Raw genomic sequence first — 21,918 nt, 5'->3', positions numbered from 1 at the left:
CCCAAATAGCAAAACTCCTTTACTACTGTAAGGGTCTCATTTCCTAATCTAATTCCCTCAGCACCACACGACTTAATTCGACACAACTGATGGTGCTTCGATAGTAAAGCGAAATGCGTTGATGAACTGTTTTCTTAATGCACATACCGCTCAAGGAAAAAACTTCAATAATACTTGTAATTCCCATTTCAGTTCCATGATCTTAGCAACGCTTTTCCCAATTAGTCCGACTTCTGCTGTCATGCCTACTTTACACGACTGCAAACACTGTTTCAGAGTTACGAGATCTATACAAAAGATACCGGAACATTCTTATTTCGTGCCTATAGTGTGTTGGAGCGAAATGCTGTCAGCATCCCAGCAATCGCCTTGTGTAACTGCCGGAAGTTTCATTGTTGTATGTATGTTAGTTATTGTTCAGTGCTGTATCGAGCAAAACGTTCTGTCGCACAGTTTGAGGATTTCGAAGTGGCAAAGTTAGAGGAGCAACGCGTCTGCATTAAATTTTGCGTGAAATTCCGTACGTATGCTTTTGCCTGGGTCCATAACCCGATGCCTTTAATTATTAGGAAGTAACACAGCGAAATACGGTAAATTGGAGTAAAAATAACTTATTGCTCCTTTCCTTATTGCAACCAAAAGTTACTCCGTAGCCGTAACAACAAAACAAAGATATCATTTTATGTCACGTAGCACGGCCGCACACAGAATGAACATAAATATCTAGCGCACTCACACCACAAAAACAGAAAATGAAGCCACTAACAAAAACTCAACACAACAAGCTGTCAAAAATATGAGCTTGTCACTGCAACGTTTAAAACAAGAACGTCCCTAAAACGCAATTTCACGAAACGTTGCTTCTTCGTGTGTCATTTGTACCATCGCACGTGATCCGTACGCGTGGCAGAAGTTGGTAGCAATGTGAGAGACAGAGGAAAACTCTCCTCTTTTCTCGTTTGTGGTTTGTATGTCTACTTCCTTTTACCTCGCTTAATGCCTATGTACACACATGATGTTTTTGTACTCATTTGTGACAAAGTACCTTTCCAATTATGTAAATTTCATTGGTCTCCTTATATAATTAATTTTAAAAACCGGTACTTCACTTTTCGATGTTGACGTTTTAATATTATGATTGTTGAGTAAAACTGATACATTGTAATTATGAATGTCCACATTACTCTTCCTTTCTAGCTCTATACCTCTGCGTCTGTCACTCCGACACGTTAGCGTTCACCTTCTAGTCGTAATCAAACATAGTTACCGTATAATAAGGGAAGTCGGAAGTTACAGCTATTCAAAATGACGAAATAAATTGGGCCAGCAGCTTAATATATGTCTGATAACGACATGATTGTTAGAGTAGATACACCAAATAGCTGCTTATAATGAGTAATCTTTATTTACGACAGACTGTTTCGACTTAATCGCCATTTTCAAGTACATGCAATTACAATTTTGGTGAGAACAGGTATGAATGCCAATGTCATTCATATTGAAAGAGCTGTCTTGTACTCTAGATTATGTGACGTCCGTATTGCGTCGTTAGTGGACTGTTTTGTAACTGTCACTGCTTTAATAACTTCAAAAATATTATCAAGATGTCAAAATTAAATGTTAATTACAACGTGACAACAGTTTGACAGTTTCACTCTTACGAAGCTATATGTTTACAAAGTTTGTGCAGATGATCAGCGATATTATTTTATTATCTAACATTTGTTATGATTATCTTTGGTTGTTGCATGTGATATTCTGACTTATCCATTTCGTGATCTAAAATTTCAATAAAGGATTCAAGGTAGTACTTGTGTCTAAGTTCTGTATGTTCGTTTAATATTTTTTGTGGGTTTTTTCTGTTGTACATATAAATTTCTAATTCCTCAACCATTTTGCTATTCTGTGCACAATCTGTAGTGCATTTTCGATCATATCAGCAGTGTGATTTTCATTTCCCAAGTGTAGAAAGAAGCTCGACTGATTACATACGCTCTGTAAAAAAAAAAAAAAAAAAAAAAAAAAAAAAAAAAAAAAAAAAATCAATTCAAATGGCTCCAAGTCCTATGGGACTTAACATATGAGGTCATCATTTCCATAGACTAAGAACTACTTAAACCTAACTAACCTAAGGACATCACACACATCCATCTCCGAGGCAGGAGTCGAACCTGTTACCGTAGCAGCAGCGTGGCTCCGGACTGAAGTGCCTAGAACCGCTCGACTACACCAATCGCTCTCTCTAGTGTGTTCTTTCCCTCTCCCGTTAAAAGTTCTTCCTGTTTGGCCAACGTAAAAGCTATTACAGCTGCTACTTGTGATTTTATATGTGCCTCACTTATCGTATTTCGATGTTCTAGTGGTGGCGGAAAGTAATTTTATTATTTCAAATTTCATGGTAACGGCGGTAAATGACCGCAAAGTTACTGTTACAGAAAAAGAACTAACGACGCCAATTTGCGAGTACAACGTTATTTACAGACTTCGTTACAACGATTTTTTGATTTCCACTGCTGACGTCACCGTCCTACCAGTTGCCGCATAGTAGTTGCCCGGTATGTATGTGTTACTGCAAATGAACCAAATAAATATGAACCAAACGTTGTTGGCAGCACTTCGATTATCGAGGTTCACGTACTGGAGATTTTAAGCGTGAAGGTATCATCAGAGTTGTGACTATAGAAATCTCTACTTCTTTTTACCACTCTTAAGAGCTGCATACACACATGATTTTGTCTGTGATTCCGTGTGTCGATTCATTGTATATGACTGCGCATAATTATCAAATCAGGCCATATTTGGATATATTTCAACGAGTAATCCTGATTCTTGTGGCTTAGAGACGGTCAACAACGAGTTTAGCGGCGCACCCTTCAAAACCTCACAGGAACCTTACATGTTGTTAATGTAAGAGATGTTGCAAATTAAATGAAGCTAGTTTTTCACATAAAATGAAGTAACTTACTCAGGTTAATGTATTTTATCCACGAACTTCGTCACAAAATATATACACTACTGGCCATTAAAATTGCTACACCATGAAGAAATGCAGATGATAAACGGGTATCCATTGGACAAATATATACTAGAATTGACATGTAATTACATTTTCACGCAATTTGGGCGCATAGATCCTGAGAAATCAGTACCTACCACCTCTGGCCGTAATAACGGCCTCGATACGCCTGGGCATTGAGTCAAATAGAGCTTGGATGGTGTGTACAGGTACAGCAGCCCATGCAGCTTCAACACGATACCACAGTTCATCAAGAGTAGTGACTGGCGTAGTGTGACGAGCCAGTTGCTCGGCCACCATTGACCAGACGTTTTCAATTGGTGAATGATCTGGAGAATGTGGTGGCCAGGGCCCGTACAAGACCTGCAACATGCGCTCGTGCATTATCCTGCTGAAATGTAGGGTTTCGCAGGGATCGAATGAAGGGTAGAGCCATGGGTCGTAACACATCTGAAATGTAACGTCCACTGTTCAAAGTGCCGTCAATGCGTACAAGAGGTGACCGAGACGTGTAACCAATGGCACCTCATACCATCACTCCGGGTGATACGCCAGTATGGCGATGACGAATACACGCTACCAATGTGCGTTCACCGCGATGTCGCCAAACGCGGATGCGACCGTCATGATGCTGTAAACAGAGTCTGGATTCATCCGAAAAAAAGGCTTTTTGCTATCCGTGCACCCAGGTTCGTCGTTGAGTACACCACCGCAGGCGCTCCTGCCTGTGATGCAGTGTCAAGGGTAACCGCAGCCGTGGTCTCCGAGTTGATAGTCCATGCTGCTACAAACGTCGTCGAACTGTTCGTGCAGATGGTTGTTGTCTTGCAAACGTCCCCATCTGTTGACTCAGGGATCGAGACGTGGCTGCATGATCCGTTACAGCCACGCGGATAAGATACCTGTCATCTCGACTGCAAGTGATACGAGGCCGTTGGGATCCTCCTGAACCCACCGATTCCATATTCTGCTAATAGTCGTTGGATCTCGACCAACGCGAGCAGCAATGTCAAGATACGATAAACCGCAATCGCGATAGGGTACAATCCGACTTTTGTCAAAGTCGTAAACGTGATGGTACGAATTTCTCCTCCTTACACGAGGCATCACAACGTTTCACCAGGCAACGCAGGTCAATGCTGTTTGTGTATGAGAAATCGGTTGGAAACTTCCCTCATATTAGCACGTTGTAGGTGTCGCCACCGGCGCCAACCTTGTGTGAATGCTCTGAAAAGATAATCATTTGCATATCACAGCATCTTCTTCCTGTCGGTTAAATTTCGCGTCTGTAGCACGTGGTGTAGCAATTTTAATGGCCGGTAGTGTATAATCATGTCATATTATGTTGCTAATGCTTGGCTGACGCTGGAGTAAACTCCCACTGAATCTCGTTTATCAGTTCTGTGTATTTTACCGTGAAGAGCATCTTCGGGGTTATCTGTTTTTGCAACAAGTTGGTAAGTTAAAATCTTTTCCTGCTGACGAGCACAGAATATTTTCATTGCTTCAGTGTTATACAATGACGTAATTGTGATTGCATTGCTGTTTTCCTCTAGTTTTCTTAATTCAAGTGGCTCTTACAGCCAAACGCAGATTTTGTAATTTATTAATTAAGTTCGCCACCAGAGCTCCAATTAATATTTTTATTAGTAAGTAATTTCGAAGATTTTAGTTCATTCTTAAACCATTACCTACATTAGATGGTACAATGTTATGAACTGAGAACTAAATATATTTTGAAACATATTGAGTGCGCATATTACAGGACTGTATTAAATATTTTATGATATATCTGTATTTGTAATGTTTTACTGTGCATAATTGTTTTTACAGTACATCAGACCAATGTAACAAATTTTGACTGTATTACGATTGTCTTGATAGATTCAAATTCGGCAGGGGTCTGTAGCTGTTTGTAAATAAAAATTTTACAAGCGCCTTCAGGTGTTCGTTCTGCGTTCATTATTATCTCCAAGAGACAGAGCAGAACTTAATTAATAAATTGCAAATATACTGAGTTGTTGATACTGATACCAACACAGTGTTGAAATTATATACAAACACAAAATTCTGAAACACGAGACAAAATAAATTGTACGAGAAGTTACATTACGCAGTACGTGATCAGACGGAAATTAGTGAAATTAATGTTTGTACCCCTTGTTACTATGACTATAAATACATTCAGTATGCGTCCTTCAAAACTAGGCTTTTCAATTGTGTCACTGAAGCCGGCCGCTGTGTCCGAGCGGTTCTAGGCACTTCAGTCCGGAACCGCGCTGCTGCTACGGTCGCATGTTCGAATGCTGCCTCGGATATGGATGTGTATGATGTCCTTAGATTAGTTAGTTTTAAGTAGTTCTAAGTCTAGGGGACTGATGACCTCAGATGTTAAGTCCTATAGTGCTTAGAGCCATTTGAACCATTTGTGTCACTGAAAGTTAAGCTTTTCCATAAAATGATGAAATTACAGAAGTACAAAATTAAAGCGTCATTACATATCGCTTTTACAAAGTCTAATAAATTTACAAGTACATTTCTACGTTACGTGATTCAGAGATCTCTGAGCTAATCAGAGTGGGAAGTAATCAACAATTTCAAGTTGTTCGTACACCGTTTTCGGGTTTCGTTTTTATATTTCACAAACTTCAGTTATAATTGCTCTACATCACCTTCAGTTGTTCAGCAATCGCACGTAGTAAAGAAATTAATTTTAACACACACTTCCTGCTGCTTGCTATTAATCCATCAGTGGCGACAATTTTCTTACGCTTATGAGCAGAATTAGGGAACCGATGTTATAGGATTGTCCATCTTAAAATTCATATGATGTCCATCTCCTCATTACATAACCATTTTTCTTATACTGTAACGGCGGGCTGTCGATAGCCAACAGCATGCCCTATACGGTGTAGGAGAACAGTTGGCATTCGAAATAGCTCCCAGACGCCCCAGTATGGATACTCGTACGAGAGGCGTCTGAAAAGTCCGAGCAAAAATAAAAACTACTTTCGTGTTTGGGATAAATCTTTTTCATTTTCCGACACAGTCTCCTTTTAGACTTATACACTTCGTCCAACGCTGTTCTAGTTTGTTGATCCCTCCCGAATAATAGGAGTTGTCCAAGTCTGCAAAATAGCTATTAGTTGCTGCAATCACCACCTTGTTTGAATAAAATCTTTCTTCAAATTGAGGAACAAGTAGAAGTCCGAGGGAGCCAAGTCGGGAGAATAGGGTGGGGGGGGGGATGTGAAACGAGTTGGAATCCTATTTCCATTAATTTTGCGACCGCAACTGCTGAGGTGTGTACTGGTACATTGTCGTGATGGAAAAGGACTTTTTTGCGGTCCAATCGCCGGCGTTTTTCTTGCAGCTCGGTTTTCAGACGGTCCAGTAACGATGAATAATACGCACCTCTAATAGTTTTACCCTTTTCCAGATAGTCGATGAGGATTGTCCCTTGTGAATCCCAAAAGACAGTCGCCATAACCTTTCCGGCCAAAGGAATGGTCTTCGCCTTTTTTGGTGCAGATTTTCCCTTGGTAACTCATTGTTTAGATTGCTGTTTGGTCTCAGGAGTATAGTAATGTACCCATGTTTCTACAACAGTGACGAAACGACGCTGTAAGTCCAGCGGATTGTTCCTGAACAGCTGCAAACCATCCTTGCAACACTTCACACGATTCCGTTTTTGGTCAAGCGTGAGCAATCGCAGAACCCATCTTGCGGATAGCTTTCTCATGTCCAAATGTTTATGCAAAATATTATGTACCCGTTCATTCGATATGCCCACAGCACTAGCAATCTTACGCACCTCAACTCTTCTGCCATCCATCACCATGTGATGGATTTTATCAATGATTTCTGGAATCGTAACCTCCACAGCGCGTCCAGAACGTTCAGCATCACTTGTGCCCATATGGCCACTGCGAAAATTTTGAAACCACTTATAAACTGTTCTAATCGAAGGTGCCGAGTCACCGTAATGTTTGTTGTTGTTGTGGTCTTCAGTCCTCAGACTGGTTTGATGCAGCTCTCCATGCCACTCTATCCGGTGCAAGCTCTTCATCTCCCAGTACCTACTGCGACCTACATCCTTCTGAATCTGCTTAGTGTATTCATCTCTTGGTCTCCCTCTACGATTTTTACCCTCCACGCTGCCCTCCAATACTAAATTGGTGATCCCTTGATGCCTCTGAACATGTCCTACCAACCGATCCCTTCTTCTAGTCAAGTTGTGCCACAAGCTCCTCTTCTCCCCAATCCTATTCAATACCTCCTCGTTAGTTATGTGATCTACCCATCTAATCTTCAGCATTCTTCTGCAGCACCACATTTCGAAAGCTTATATTCCATACATGGCTACACTCCATACAAATACTTTCAGAAACGACTTCCTGACACTTAAATCTATACTCGATGTTAACAAATTTCTCTTCTTCAGAAATGCTTTCCTTGCCATTGCTAGTCTACATTTTATATCCTCTCTACTTTGACCATCATCAGTTATTTTGCTCCCCAAATAGCAAAACTCCTTTACTACTTTAAGTGTCTCATTTCCTAATCTATATTCCTCAGCATCACCCGCCTTAATTTGGCGACATTCCGTTATCCTCGTTTTGCTTTTGTTGTTGTTAATCTTATACACTCCTTTCAAGACATTGTCCATTCCGTTCAACTGCTCTTCCAAGTCCTTTGCTGTCTCAGACAGAATTACAATGTCATCGGCGAACCTCAAAGTTTTTATTTCTTCTCCCTGGATTTTAATACCTACTCTAAATTTTTCTTTTGTTTCCTTTACTGCTTGCTCAATATACAATTGAATAACATCGGGGAGAGGCTACAACCCTGTCTTACTCCCTTCCCAATAACTGCTTCCCTTTCATGTCCCTCGAATGTTATAACTGCCATCTGGTTTCTGTACAAATTGTAAATAGCCTTTCGCTCCCTGTAATTTACCCCTGCCACCTTCAGAATTTGAAAGAGAATATTCCAGTTAACATTGTCAAAAGCTTTCTCTAAGTCTACAAATGCTAGAAACGTAGGGAAGATCACTTTGGATTCCGTAGAAATGTTGGAACACGTGAGGCAATACTAACCTTACGACTTTTCTTAGAAGAAAGATTAAGAAAAGGCTAACCTACGTTTCTACAAATTGTAGACTTAGAGAAAGCTTTTGACAATGTTAACTGGAATATTCTCTTTCAAGGTGGCAGGGGTAAATTACAGGGAGCGTAAGGCTATTCACAATTTGTACAGAAACCAGATAGCAGTTATAAGAGTCGAGGGACACGAAAGGGAAGCAGTGGTTGGGAAGGGAGTGACAGGGTTGTAGCCTCTCCCCTATGTTCTTCAATCTGTATATTGAACAAGCAGTAAAGGAAGCAAAAGAAAAATTCGGAGTAGGTATTAAAATTAATGGAGAAGAAATAAAAACTTTGTGGTTCGCCGATGACATTGTAATTCTGTCAGAGACAGCAAAGGGCTTGGAAGAGCAGTTGAACGGAATGGACAGTGTCTTGAAAGGAGAATATAAGATGAACATCAACAATAGCAAAACGAGGATAATGGAATGCAGTCAAATTAAATCGGGTGATGCTGAAAGAATTAGATTAGGAAATGAGACACTTAAAGTAGTAAAGGTGTTTTGCTATCTAGGGAGTAAAATAACTGATGATAGTCGAAGTAGAGAGGATATAAAATGCAGACTGGCAATGGCAAGGAAATCGTTTCTGAAGAAGAGAAATTTGTTAACATCGAGTATAGATTTAAGTGTCAGGAAGTCGTTTCTGAAAGTATTTGTATGGAGTGTAGCCTTGTATGGAAGTGAAACATTGACGATAAATAGTTTGGACAAGAAGAGAATAGAAGCTATCGAAATGTGGTGCTACAGAAGAATGCTGAAGATTAGATGGGTAGATCACATAACTAATGAGGAGGTATTGAATAGAATTGGGGAGAAGAGGAGTTTGTGGCACAACTTGACAAAAAGAAGGGACCGGTTGGTAGGACATGTTTTGAGGCATCAAGGGATCACAAATTTAGCATTGGAGGGCAGCGTGGAGGGTAAAAATCGTAGAGGGAGACCAAGAGACGAATACACTAAGCAGATTCGGAAGGATGTAGGTTGCAGTAAGTACTGGGAGATGAAGAGGCTTGCACAGGATAGAGTAGCATGGAGAGCTGCAGCAAACCAGTCTCAGGACCGAAGACCACAACAACAACAACAATATCAAGAGTTTTTGTTGTGTTTCACCGTTTGTTGCTAGTGTAATAGCGATGGTGAATTACTATTGCTGCTACGGATGCAAAGAAAAATATGTGAAAGGAGGGATAGTAACTTTTCATGGGTACATACCATGTATCTCTAATTATAGTTATCATATTAGTAAGAGATACTGTATACGTTTTAAAATTTTGAGACGCATTGTATTTAAGGCTTGATTCTGTAGACCTATTTTTCTACGATTTTATGACTATATAACAGATATTACGGCTCGTACAAAAGCTTACAAACAATCGCTTCCTCTCGTAAATTTTCTTGTGGAACAGGAAACGAAATGTTTAGTTATGTTAGCAAATACTATCCTCTATGCATTTATTAGTGACTTGTCAATTATGTATACACATTACTCAGTCTACTATTTATTTAATAAATTGGGCGCAAGTACGTAAAATTGCGTTAAATCAACACTACAAAGTGTCACCAGTAAGAAAAATTGTGCTTTACGTTGCAAAAACGAGAAAATACATACGCAGAAATAGCAAAAAGAGGACGAATTAGCATGGATATAATCGCTAATGTGTGGCAAATTCGGTGTTTTTCGGACACTTGCAAAAGTGCTACCGTACTGTCAAGTCGTTTTGCAAGACCATAACTGCAAAAATGTACGTCAGGCTCTGTAATACTATAAAGTGCCGTATCATACCGAAAACTACCAAAAATAGAGGGCCTCTGAATTGTGACACGTATCGCAAAGAAGCAAGATGTAATATCACTTGCCCTTGAAAGTTAAGTAGCTGGTTTATTCCCGGTATCAAATGGTTACTGTTAAAATGTCTGCGCAACATATATAAATAAGCCACGACACGTTCGAAAAGAATCAGTCTCTACTAGGGATGTAGTGACATTCTAAATATACTGGGCGCTATATGGACAAACATACGATGTCCCGAGAACACGTGAGTAGGACGGCAATGTATGTTGACAAGACAAAATCTGTTCTGCGCATTTGAATGCTCACTCCAGAGGTATTTACTCTATGGTTCTTTTCAAAGATGCTAATTACACATGACCTCGATACGCGCTGGTGGTGCCATCTCCCGGACTTTGCACGGAGTTTTCAAACGCCCCTCCTATATACAGATCCCGTACCCTTTGATGGGAATCTTATACCATTCTTTCTACAAAATAGTGGCATGTTCAGTTGGATAGAGGTCACGCACCCTACTCTCGAAAGGAGACCACAAAGACTCGATTACACTGAGAACTAGTGATTGTTGTGGCCAGGAGAGATGCAACAACTCATCCTCTTGTTCACAAAACCAGACCTGGACGATGTGAACTGTTTGAACAGGGGCCGTGCCTTCTTGGATCACAGCATCACTACTAGGGTGCGAACACTGTACCATAGGACGGACCTGTTCAACCAGACTGGTCACATAACTCTTAGCAACAATGCGACCTTGGAGAATAACCGCAGGAGTTATGAAATGTCAATTCATTGCTTAATGACCAATCATAAACTTCCTTGAGAGTTTCATTTGTTTTCTCGGCAAGGAGTTCTCTTGTTTTCTCAGTGACTATAATATTGCTGTCATCGGCGAAGAGAATTTTTTCACCATCCTGCAAGGCATGTCTGGATGCCGTGGACAAGATTGTCTGCATTGTTACCACGAAGGTGCTCTTACAAGGAGTAAGTGAGTATTAGTAATCTATACCATACCAGAAGTCATCGCAGTTATTCACATCCTACGCGAAAGTTAACTGTTCATCTCAGTATGATCGTTAACGTGCTCTCAAAAAGGGGACGTGAAGTATGTCGTCGACAAGTCTTTAAAGGCATATAAAGAAGTTGTCTAATCTGTACGACACCACTATCTTTTGGCACGAGCGAATAAAATAACGAAGCTGTCATGTCTTGTGTAAGAGGCTGCGGAATCAGGGCAGGCTGAGCCGATCAGACGCAGTTAAAACATCAGGAGCTACACGCCCCCGGTGGCTCTGCTTGGCTGTATGTAGCATGTGGTAACAGCCAAGCAGACCCACCGGGTGCAATCTACACTCATGCTCATAAATTAAGGATAATGCTGATACATGGTGAAACAACGCTCTGATGGTCGGTTTGCGGGTTTAAATCACCTCAGGGTATGACCATGCGGTGCATTTGACCTGCGGTCGTCGCACGGTGGCGCTGGCAACAGTCCTTGTTGGTGCGTGACAGAGTATGGTGCAGACGTGCTAATGGTGCCTGTGTGTCAAAAATGGCTCAAAGAACACATACTGATGACGTTATGAGGGGTAGAATACTAGGGCGACTGGAGGCTAGTCAAACACAGCAGGTCGTAGCACGGGCCCTCCGTGCTGTGTTTAGAGTGTCCGAAAGGAAAAAGGAACCACTACTACCAGAGAAGAAGAGACACCAAAAGACCTACAAATCAAGAAAACTTTCGAAACGACACGCCTTACTGGACAGCAGCAGCAAGGCGAGGAAACGTACACTGCCGCTACATCCACTAACCTCCAGGGCAGGTCACTGGGGCGTTAGCAGCCACCAGGCAGGAAACCGCTAGTTGAACTTAAGGAACAGTAACACATATAATGCAGCAATTAGTAACAAGAAGTCGAGGAAAGCTAATTAGATCCGCCTTCCCCGAGCATTCCACTCGCTGCTCTTTGTCTCAGCAAAGCTGCGAGCAGCAACACAAACCCAAATCACTGGAGAGTCACGAAATCTCACAATGGTGGAGGTTTCACTGCTAGGATTAAAATCCACTCAAAGCTTGTTGGATCTGGTTGACAACTAGGTCGTGTGCCCTTGCGCCCACAGCCCTTCCATCCGGCAGTGCATGTGTGCTGCCAACGGTCCCGGCGTGTTCTCGCACTGCCCTCTTGGCTCCTCCGGAGTCCCCAGCCAAACTGCTTCACTCCCACTAAACAGAACAACAACGACGTCACCCCAAAGATAGGCCACTTTTACTAAATATCGATAACGCCGCTGCTGCCACTAGCGGACAGGTAATGCTTGCGAAAGTGGCGCCAGTCAGCACAAGAAGAATACAAACACCGAGCGAGGTGGCGCAGTGGTTAGACAATGGACTCGCAATCGGGAGGAGGTCGGTTCAATCCCGCGTCCGGCCATCCTGATTTAGCTTTTCCGTGATTTCCCTAAATCGCTCCATCCAAATGCTGGGATGGTTCCCTTCAAAGGGCACTGCCGACTTCCTTCACCATCCTTCCCTAATCCGATGAGACCACTGACCTCGCTGTCTGGTCTCCTTCCCCACAACAACCCCAAGAATACAAACAACCGCAACCATGTCAACTAAACGGTACCGTTTGGCCTCCAACAGAGAACGGAAACCCACAATAGCACCAACGCGAGCCGCAGCATGGCTCGAAAGCATGCCCAATTTAAAACAATGCAAAGCCCCTAAGATTGACGATGTTTTACAGAAGCTCGCAATTTAGTGCGAGCTTCAATGCGAGGTGCTTTCACAGTTTCCACGACGAAACTCTGTCTCGAAATCTTCGATAAAATCAAAAGAGATCCTGGTCGTATGTAAAGCACACCAGTGGCAAGACGTGATCTGCCAGAGATGCACCATCCGATCACAGTGAATGGAAGACTGTGCTCTCAGCTGCGACAAGCAGAAGCAGTGCCAGCTTTCCCAACGAGCAAACATTGTAAAAAGAGTTCTGGAGAGTTCTCTGAAATGTCGTTGTTGTTCCAGGGGGCCAGCCTTTCCGAGAAATACAGATAAGGTCTTGCAGGAAGCGTCCTGTTCTTGAGTCTTTCGTCCATCTGTGACTGATTTCCGCAGATTGGAGACAGTATATCACTGCCACTAGATGGATCTCTTTGTGGATCATCAGTGACAGGATACGACAGACCTGTATCCCTACCTACAGTGAGAAGAAGGAGGGATGAGGGGTGGTAGGAGGCGAGGTAAGACTGTCTCTAAGCTGGTTAGTTAGTGACCGCACCTCGAGGAGAACATACGTGCAGCTGCTGCTCCTCTCTCCTGGTGCGATCTTTTGAGACTGGTTTCTGCGGTAGTTCTGTTATTACAATTATTTTTCTCAATTCCCAGTACGTGTCTTGCATTATGAACCATTGTTTATGAGTGCTGTTGATTTTCATGACAATTTCGAAACCCAGTTCTAAGCAAAGAAGGGAAAGCCGAAAGGTGGAAAGAGTATATAGAAGTTCTATACAAGCGCGATGTACTTGAGGACGATATTATGGAAATGGAAGAGAATGAAGATGAAGATGAAATAGGAGATATGATACTGCGTGATGAGTTTGACACAACACTGAAAGGCCCCCGAAGTAGACAACATTCCATTAGAACTACTGACAGTCTTGGGAGAGCCAGACCTAACAAAACCCTACCATCTAGTGAGCCAGATGTATGAGACAGGCGAAATACCCTCAGACTTCAAGAAGAATGTAATAATGCCAGCCGGCCGCGGTGGTCTCGCGTTTCTAGTAGCGCAGTCCTGAACCGTGCGACTGCTACGGTCGCAGGTTCGAATCCTGCCTCGGGCATGGGTGTGTGTGATGTCCTTAGGTTAGTTAGGTTTAAGTAGTTCTAAGTTCTAGGGGACTAATGACCACAGCAGTTGAGTCCCATAGTGCTCAGAGCCATTTTTTAATAATTCCAATCCCAAAGAAAGCAGGTGTTCACAGATATGAAAATTACTGAACTATCAGTTTAATAAGCCACGGCTGCAAAATACTAACTCGATTTCTTTACAGACGAATGGAAAAACTGGTAGAAGCCGACCTCGAGGAAGATCAGTTTGTATTCCGTAGAAATGTTGGAACACGTGAGGCAATACTGACCCTATGACTTATCATAGAAAATAGATTAAGGAAAGGCAAACCTACGTTTCAAGCATTTGTAAATTTAGAGAAAGCTTTTGACAATGTTGGCTGGAATACTCTTTCTAATTCTGAAGGTGGCAGGGATAAAATACAGGGAGCGAAAGGCTATTAACAATTTGTACAGAAACCAGATGGTAGTTATAAGAGTCGAGGGGCATGAAAGGGAAGCAGTGGTTGGAAAAGGAGTGAGACAGGGTTGTAGCCTATCCCCAATGTTATTCAATCTGTATATTGACCAAGCAGTAAAGGAAACAAAAGAAAAATTCGGAGTAGGAATTAAAATCCACGGAGAAGAAATAAAAACTTTAAGGTAATTCTGTCAGAGACCGCAAAGGACCTGGAAGAGCAGCTGAAGGGAATGGACAGTGTCTTGAAAGGAGGATATAAGATGAACAACAACAAAAGCAAAACGAGGATAATGGAATGTAGTCGAATTAAATCGGGTGATGCTGCAGTAATCTACATCTACATATACATCTACATCCGTACTCCGCAAGCCACCTGACGGTGTGTGGCGGAGGGTACCCTGAGTACCTCTATCGGTTCTCCCTTCTATTCCAGTCTCGTATTGTACGTGGAAAGAAGGATTGTCGGTATGCTTCTGTGCGGGCTCTAATCTCTCTGATTTTATCCTCATGGTCTCTTCGCGAGATATACGTAGGAGGGAGCAATATACTGCTTGACTCTTCGGTGAAGGTATGTTCTCGAAACTTTAACAAAAGCCCGTACCGAGCTACTGAGCGTCTCTCCTGCAGAGTCTTCCACTGGAGTTTATCTATCATCTCCGTAACGCTTTCGCAATTACTAAATGATCCTGTAACGAAGCGCGCTGCTCTCCGTTGGATCTTCTCTATCTCTTCTATCAACCCTACCTGGTGCGGATCCCACACTGCTGAGCAGTATTCAAGCATTGGGCGAACAAGCGTACTGTAACCTACTTCCTTTGTTGTCGGATTGCATTTCCTTAGGATTCTTCCAATGAATCTCAGTCTGGCATCTGCTTTACCGACGATCAACTTCATATGATCATTCCATTTTAAATCACTCCTAATGCGTACTCCCAGATAATTTATGGAATTAACTGCTTCCAGTTGCTGACCTGCTATTTTGTAGCTAAATGATAAGGGACCTATCTTTCTATGTATTCGCATCACATTACACTTCGCTACATTGAGATTCAATTGCCATTCCGTGCACCATGCGTCAATTCGCTGCAGATCCTCCTGCATTTCAGTACAATTTTCCATTGTTGCAACCTCTCGATACACCACAGCATCATCTGCAAAAAGCCTCAGTGAACTTCCGATGTCATCCACCAGGTCATTTATGTATATTGTGAATAGCAACGGTCCTATGACACTCCCCTGCGGCACACCTGAAATCACTCTTACTTCGGAAGACTTCTCTCCATTGAGAATGACGTGCTGCGTTCTGTTATCTAGGAACTCCTCAATCCAATCACACAATTGATCTGATAGTCCGTATGCTCTTACTTTGTTCATTAAACGACTGTGGGGAACTGTGTCAAACGCCTTGCGGAAGTCAAGAAACACGGCATCTACCTGTGAACCCGTGTCTAAGGCCCTCTGAGTCTCGTGGACGAATAGCGCGAGCTGGGTTTCACACGATCGTCTTTTTCGAAACCCATTTAGATTAGGAAATAAGACGCTTAAAGTAATAAATGAATTTTGCTATTTGGGGAGCAAAATAACTGAGGATGGTCGAAGTAGAGAGGATATAAAATGTAGACTGGCAATGGCGAGGAAAGCGTTTCTGAAGAAAAGGAATTTGTTAACATCGAGTATAGATTTAAGTGTCAGGAAGTCGTTTCTGAAAGTATTTGTATGGAGTGTAGCCATGTATGGAAGTGAAACATGGACGATAAATACTTTGGACAAGAAGAATGCTGAAGATTAGACGGGTAGATCACAAAAATAATGAGGAGGTATTGAATAGAATTGAATTTTGTGACACAACTTTACTAGAAGAAGGGATAGGTTGATAGGGCATATTATGAGGCATCAAGAGATCACCAATTTAGTATTGGAAGGCAGCGTGAAGGGTAAAAATCGTAGAGGGAGACCAAGAGATGAATACACTAAACAGATTCAGAAGGATGGAGATTGCAGTAGGTACTGGGAGATGAAGAAGCTTGCACAGGCTAGAGTAGCATGGAGAGCTACGTCGACCAGTCTCTGGACTGAAGACCACAACAGCAACAAATTAGAAAAGTGAAGCATTTTCCGTCAGCTGTGCTAGATTGCATTGGTCTTCCTAACACTTAAAGAGTCGCCTGGTCTGAGGCAACTTGTCACGGTCTTCGCTGCTCCCTGCGTCGGAGGTTCGAGTCCTCTCTCGAGTATGGGTGTGTGTGTCTCCGTAGCGTAAGTTAAAGTTAGATTAGGTAGTGTGTAAGCTTAGGGACTGATAACCTCAGCAGTTTGGCCCCATAAGACCTTATCACAAATTTCTAAACACTTAAGTGGTGGGTTACTGCCCTGTCCCATCTTACTACATATCAGTGTACAAGTTACTCAGCAGCTATACCAAGCTGACTTCTAGGGGCAGTGGAATAGGATGAACTTATCAAGAATTAAGGAGAGGGTGATTGTCGAGCAACGCAACGGGAGACGTCTGTAGTGAACTCCTCCGAACTCCAACGCCAAACTGCGAGACACAGATGTGGGCACACAAAGGGGTCTCCTGCCCTGTGGATTGATCCCCCATTTCAGAAACACAAACATCTCAAGCACAGGCAATAGTCCATATGAGTTGTGAAATGCATTTTCAGTTCGTCCCACTGCATCACAATTCCCTCTATGCTCCACCATTATCACTTCCTTCTATTCCGCATGTAGGAGGCTATAGACACAGTCCTCAGCTGTATGCTTACATGTAATACGCTTACTAAACTTCTCTCTGTCCAACACCAACATTTCGTCAGACGAACACTTCCTGCCAAAAATAAAGATAATATCTTCCATTCCAGCCTTTTTCCCACCACCTCACAATTGTTGCAGGCATATTTATTTCGACTTGTAGGAAAGGGGATCATCCTATGCAGAGTTAGTATTTATTTTGCATACATCTGCCACTAGTTACGAGTAGTATTGTGAATTTTTTCCCCAACCGGGTAACACCAGTTGTATGACATTGTCAATTTTTTGAGCTGCATTCCGATTTTAGGAGCTCCTTGTGTAGCGCCACACATATAGTTCTGCAATTAGGAGCGATTTTTATGATTAATTATGTAATTAGAACAAATTTTCACTTCAGTTTCTCACCTAAAATAAATGAAGTACACTAACCTAACCTTCCTATCCTGCAGCTAGACAAACACTGACGTTTCCTTGTGTAGGGGGTTGCACCTGCGTTTTCTGCCCAGATGGACCAGGGCTCGAGTACCAGAAAGGGCACTTGCTGTTATGAATTTGCCGCCGATTCCTGGGCAGAAGGTTGAGGGTGGAACGTCAGCACAGCATTGGGCAAAGAAATTCCCGCCATTCTTAGATTCTCACCATTTTTTTACATTTACCAACAAAGTTCAGAATTCCCGCCAAAATTCAAAATTCTCTTCAATAGGGCAAGAAGTGATGGGGAAGATGAGAGGAGGGGAGGGGCTGGAGACCGCTATTTTGCGTAATTAAATTGATTAATTTGCATAATTAAATTGTAATGTTGCCACATGTACTGCTACAGTCCAATAGCAGGCTGGGGGAGGGACAGGAAATTTGGCAACAATGCAGACTGCGTTCGTAGTGGCTCTACCCTCCTACTATGAACTACTGATGTACAAGGGTCAGTCAAATGAAAACGTTAAATTTGTAATAACAAATCGAAATTTCGCGCCGTTATCCTGTAAGTTGGTAAGTGTGCTACAAACAGCGTGCAGAACGGCCTGTTAGGTGGCAGCAAAGTGCAGATGCACCCGTACCCTCGCAGTATCAGTATAAAGATGGCGGCCCCACTTGCAACTTGCACCAGAGAAGAACAGCGTCCTGTTATTCGGTTTTTGCATAGTGAAGGTGTGAAAGCTATTGAAATTCATCGACAAAAGAAAGTTCAGTACGGTGATGTATGTTTGTCACAGTAGCAAGTCTACAAATGGAGTAGGAAGTTCACAAATGGTGTGACTTCAGTGGAAGGTGCTCCTTGTCCAGGTCAGGCACAACGAGTTGTGACTCGACAGAACATTGCAGCAGTTGAAGCCATAGTGAAGGAAAACCGCCGAGTGACACTGAATGACATTGCAGCATGTTTACAGATTAGTCACGGGTCAGCACACCACATTATGCATGATGTGCTCCAGTTCCACAATGTGTCTGCAAGATGGGTGTCTTCCTCATCCACCATACTCACCAGACCTTAACGCCACGCGGTGCATGAGTGGTTGCGCGGACAACCAAAATAATTTATTTCTGAAGGAATTTACGCACTTTGTAAGCGCTGGAGGACTTGCATTCAGCGTGGGGAAGATTATGTTGAAAAGTGATACAGCTTTGTACCACTTCTGCCCAATAAATAATATAAAAAAGTAAGGTTTTCATTTGACTCACCCTCGTAGCACACGAACTGGAGTCAGTAAACAGGATAAAATGCTCCAGATTTTTGGGCGAAAACTTGAACTGGCAGAAGAACTGGGCGTCTCAAACAAATAATTACAGCTAATGTTGCTCTTTGTAGAATTGCTGACCTTGGAAACAAACTTATCACCTTGCTGACATATTTTGCATATTTTCACTAAATAATGTCTTATGGAATAACTCATCACTTCATCAGAAATTATTGGTAGCACAAATGGACTTCACGGGGTAGGCATTTTAGTTGTGCCGTCACAATACATATATTCGTTGATGAAATTCGTCATAAATAATCCATTACAATTTGAGGAGAATAGTGATGTCCATGCTCACAGTACTAGAGGAAATAATGGCCTTCATGAGCCATTATTAAAGCTGTCAGTGGCTCAGAAAGGAGCTCAATGTAAAGCAACAAAAATCCTTTATCATTTAGCCAATAACATAAAATGTCTGGCAGATAGCAACTCAAGCTTTCAACCTAATCTAAAATCATTTCCCCTGGACTACTCCTAATTCACGGACGAATCCCTGTTTAAGAATGATTAGCCAGTAAAAACAAAAAAATTAAAAGGAAAAAACACTAGTTTTAGTGTAGCGGCATGAGAATGACTAAAAATGTCTTTATTCAATTTAGCACCAGTCGTGCATCAGTGTATACCTGTAAACTGACTCGTTCCACATAATTTCGATAACAGAATCGTTCAAATGATCTATGGAACATACAAGTAACTAGATAACTACCTTAGAGCGAGGGAAAGAATTTTTTGGCGAGCTACACAAATGCCCTAACCAAGGGCTAACTTTCAGTGAAAATCAAGAAGAAACAAATGAGGCAGAGCCATACGGAAGACTGAAAGCAGTAATGCACCAGGAAAGGATACAGTCTGTGTAGAAATGCAGAAGAACGGAGAAAGCAAACAACAGATCGCGCTATGCAGTCTCATTCAGCTCATTTGGAATACTGAATCGTTGCCAGACAGCTGAAGGACAGCAATCATTCGTCCAATAGACAAGAAAGGAAGCAAGATGGACTGTTCTAACTACTGAAGAACCTCAGTTTACTTAGCATGGCATACAAGATACAGTTATTTTAGAACAGCTAAAATCATTTGTAGAAAATAACATTGGGGAAAAATCAGACTAGATTTCGCCCAAACCGTTCAACAGCTGACAATGTGTTTGCTCTTAGGCAAACTCTTGAAAATTATTGGGAAACACATAGAAAAATCCACTGTATGTACATCTTCAAAGAACTTACGGCAGTATTAATCGAGATAGCCTCTACAAAATTTTGAAGGCGTTCCGAATCGCAAAACCCTGTCTGGTCACCCATATTTACGTATTCCGTGAATTCCTCAAAACTGTTCCAGGCAAATTCCGGGATGGTTCCTTTGAAAGGGCACGGCCGACATTCTTTTTCAGCCTTTCGTAATCCGAGCATGTGCTCCGTCTTTAATGACGGCGCTGTTACGGCATGTTAAACTGAAATTTTCCTTCCTTTTCTTCGAATATCAAATTAGTGTATCTATGGGTGAATGATTTTTGCAGATGATATGGTAATATGGGATGATAAAGAGGTAGATGTACAGTTACAGCTTGATGCGTGGAAGGAAATAATGAAAAGGTATGGATTAAAAATAAATAAAGATAAGAGTGAAATAATGGTATTTGGAAGAGAGAAAGGAATCAATGGAAATATTACCTTGAATGGAGAACCCCTCAAAGTGGTAGAAAGTTTCACTTATTTAGGGAGTGAAATATCTAGGGATGGAAGAATAACTAACGAAATTAATAGGAGGTTACAGAAGGGAGGCAATTTCTACCAAACAATAAAACATCTGATTTGGAATAATGAGGTTTCAGAAAGAGCAAAACTCCTTATGTATAAGAATTATTACATCCCTATTGTCACCTATGGTGGAGAAACATGGACAATGACAGAAAGGGACTGGAGCAGACTGCAAGCAGGGGAAATTAAATTTCTCAGAGCAGTTAAGGGAAAAACAAGAATGGACAGAGTAAGGAATGTAGAGATTAGAAGGGACTTCAAACAAGAAAGTATGAGAGAAGAAATTGAAAGAAAGAGATTAAGATGGTATGGGCATGTTAAGAGGATGCATGGGCAGAGACTCCCCAAAATTATGGAAAAACTAAAGATGGATGGGAAAAGGCCTCGAGAGCGCCAAAGAACACGGTGGAAAATGGGAGTGAGAATGTCTTTTGAAAGGAGAGGTGTGACCTGGCAGCAAGCGGAGGAAGAGAAGTGGTGGGAGGACGGAGCCAAATGGAGAGGACTCGTCAGCACCCAGACCCGGCAGTAGCTGGAGCGGGATTCGGATATAGATAGATGGGTGAACGAAAAGCGATAGTATGAAGCAGAGCACACTGATAACCTTCTGCTGTAAGAAGTGGAATAAAACAGATAGATGAACTGTAAGTGTACTGTTTGTCTCACCCTGGTGAAGGCCATAAGACAGAGCTACGTTGAAGAATGTATTGGGCTACGAATTATAGATACGTTCAAGTTACAAATCCGTGTCACTTTTTACAAAAATGTGGATCTACAATGCCGTTACACGCCCCAACGTCGTCTATAGTTTATAAATTAGACACTATCTAAAAGGCCTACGCAAAAGCTTCCAACACTTGGATCAAAGACTATGACAATAACAAAGGCATTGAGAAGAATCTGAAGCTGTATGAGAGACGGAGGTACTTGGAGGAGAAGAAAGACTAATGAAATTTATGAGACCAGGAACAAGGCCAATGGTTTACGTTGTAAAATTTATAATAGCAAAAGAGCAGATGACCCTATCAGACATATCATTTTTGCATGTACACCTACATGATTACTCCACAATTCACAATACAAGTGCCTGCTAGAAGTTTCATCGAACAACCTTCAAGTTATATTTCTCTTCCGTTCCACTATGGAACAGCGCGCGGGAAAAAAGAAGTCGTAAACCCTTCCGTGAGAGTTGAGATGATCGTTTCTCCTTATGTAGGTGGGTGCCAACAAAATATTTTCACACTCTGAGGAGATAGTTGGTGATTGAAATTTCATGAAATCCTGCCGCATCGATTTTGTTGCCCCAATTCGCTTATCTTATCCGTGCCATTCTCCTCATATTTCGCGATAACACAAACCGAACTGGCCTTTAAACTTTCTCGATGTCCTCCGTCAATCCTATCTGATGCTGGTCAATACTCC

The sequence above is a fragment of the Schistocerca gregaria genome, chromosome 9 (assembly GCF_023897955.1).
Source record: "Schistocerca gregaria isolate iqSchGreg1 chromosome 9, iqSchGreg1.2, whole genome shotgun sequence".
In the NCBI taxonomy this organism is placed as follows: domain Eukaryota; kingdom Metazoa; phylum Arthropoda; class Insecta; order Orthoptera; family Acrididae; genus Schistocerca; species Schistocerca gregaria.
The sequence above is the reverse complement of the archived record's forward strand: the minus strand, read 5'-3'. Positions refer to the sequence as shown.